Source organism: Arachis ipaensis, chromosome B03, assembly GCF_000816755.2.
Source record: "Arachis ipaensis cultivar K30076 chromosome B03, Araip1.1, whole genome shotgun sequence".
Lineage (NCBI taxonomy): Eukaryota > Viridiplantae > Streptophyta > Magnoliopsida > Fabales > Fabaceae > Arachis > Arachis ipaensis.
Genome location: NC_029787.2, coordinates 121,522,142 through 121,524,693, shown reverse-complemented (window position 1 = coordinate 121,524,693; position 2,552 = coordinate 121,522,142). Strand labels below are relative to the sequence as shown.

The following is a 2,552-nucleotide window of genomic DNA, read 5'->3' as shown; positions in this document are numbered from 1 at the left end:
TAATTAGATTCATATTAAAAAAATAAAATTAAATAAAGAGAAATTCTCCACATAACATACAAGTCATTTATTTTTTCTTCTTTTTCTTTCTCTATGCCTCCTCTTTTTTTTCTCCTTCTTCTTCTTTTTCCGTGCTTCTTCTTCTTTCTTTTCTTACCTTCTCTTTCTCTTTCTTCATTTACGTGCTTTTTTCTCTGTTTTCTTTTTTCGTTATTCTCGATGTCCATTTTTTTTTGACATCAAACTCTGAAATCGTTTTTGAAAAAGAAGAAGCATGAGGAAGAGAAAGAGAAAGAGTTCTGCATGAGGTGTACTTCAACAAATTTTGGGTGTATTTCTTAAATCCTTTGGGTGTATTTTCGTAATCCGTTGGGTGTATTTCTGTAATCCTTTGGGTGTATTTTTATAATCGTTTGGGTGAATTCCTGTAACCGTTTGGGTGTATTTCTGTAATTCTTTGGATGTATTTATGTAATTGTTCAGGTGTATTTCTGTAATCGTTTGGATGTAGTTCTGAAGTTCCATTATCTTCAAAACGATTTCAAAGCTTGATTTCAGAAACCATGAAAATCGAAAAAAAAAAAACGAAGAAAGAATACCAGTGATAAACACAGATAAAACAACGAATGAAAAGACAAAAAGAGAACGCACAAAAGAGATCAAATTTGACAAGAAATTCGTTTTCATGGAAGAAGAAGAAGAAGAAGAGTAGGAGAAGAAGAAGGAAGAGGAGAAGAAGAAGAAGAAGGAGAAGGAGAAGAAGAAGGAGAAGGAGAAGAAGAAGGAAGAGGAGAAGGAGAAGGAGGAGCACGCCATGAAAATCGTATATGGGTCATATGGGTCAGTGTATTTTTTGTTAAGTTTATCCCAACTTGTATGATGACTTATAAACCAAATGACTTGTATGTGTAGCACTCCTCTTAAATAAAATATATAAGTCTCTTATTTCTAAATCCTATTTGATTTGACTCTATAATCTGCAGATCAAATTAGAATTGAATAAAAAGATACAAGGGATTTCAATTTCTTTAGGAAATTTTGTTTTTTTAACTTTTTTTATTGTATATTTTTGGATAGTTTTATTTTAATACAAGAAAAATAATGTTCATTAAAATTTATTATTTTTATTTATTAATTAATTTTTTAAAAAAAAATAAAAGAGATCAACAAATTAAAGTAAAATAAACAGAATTAAACAACCAAAACATACCGGCAATTCCAAAAAAATAACACAAAAACAAAAAAAAATCCTCATATCATTTCTGGCATAGCCATCAATTACACGAAGAATGTATATATCTCCACTCGTCACAGCTAAGCATGGTTATGTTGATGATTTCTTTTACACTTTTGTTTTTGTTCTGAAATATCCTTCTATTCCTTTCCATCCAAAAGTTCCAAATAATCGTATAATAAAAACACCTCAACCACTGCTTTCGATTCTCTTTTCTACGCGATTCTTCTGTCCAACTTAAAAAAATGGTCTTTCATTGACCCCGGAAAAGACCATAATCAGTCATATACAGATATCCACGCACTCCATAACTGCCAAGTAGAAGAAGAAGGAGAAGGAGAAGAAGAAGGAGAAGGAGAAGAAGAAGGAAGAGGAGAAGGAGAAGGAGGAGCACGCCATGAAAATCGTATATGGGTCATATGGGTCAGTGTATTTTTTGTTAAGTTTATCCCAACTTGTATGATGACTTATAAACCAAATGACTTGTATGTGTAGCACTCCTCTTAAATAAAATATATAAGTCTCTTATTTCTAAATCCTATTTGATTTGACTCTATAATCTGCAGATCAAATTAGAATTGAATAAAAAGATACAAGGGATTTCAATTTCTTTAGGAAATTTTGTTTTTTTAACTTTTTTTATTGTATATTTTTGGATAGTTTTATTTTAATACAAGAAAAATAATGTTCATTAAAATTTATTATTTTTATTTATTAATTAATTTTTTAAAAAAAAATAAAAGAGATCAACACACTAAAGTAAAATAAACAGAATTAAACAACCAAAACATACCGGCAATTCCAAAAAAATAACACAAAAACAAAAAAAAATCCTCATATCATTTCTGGCATAGCCATCAATTACACGAAGAATGTATATATCTCCACTCGTCACAGCTAAGCATGGTTATGTTGATGATTTCTTTTACACTTTTGTTTTTGTTCTGAAATATCCTTCTATTCCTTTCCATCCAAAAGTTCCAAATAATCGTATAATAAAAACACCTCAACCACTGCTTTCGATTCTCTTTTCTACGCGATTCTTCTGTCCAACTTAAAAAAATGGTCTTTCATTGACCCCGGAAAAGACCATAATCAGTCATATACAGATATCCACGCACTCCATAACTGCCAAGTAAAATCACAGCCAAGAAATAAGTGATGGACTTGTTCAACATCCTTGTTACATAAAACACAACTCTTATCATCCTGACTAATAATTTCGAACCGACTTAATTTTTTCTTAGTATTCACCCTGTCTATCAAAACAAATCAAGCAAACAGTTCTATTCTTATGACCTTCTAACATTTTTAATAA

At 30.3% G+C, this 2,552-nt stretch overlaps 1 long non-coding RNA gene across 1 annotated transcript in view; it reads right to left on the bottom strand.

Annotated features, from left to right (window-relative positions):
- Positions 1-2,552, bottom strand: part of LOC110270356 — an 18,139-nt gene that overhangs the window by 12,502 nt on the left and 3,085 nt on the right. The gene's annotated exons all lie outside the window — the stretch shown is intronic.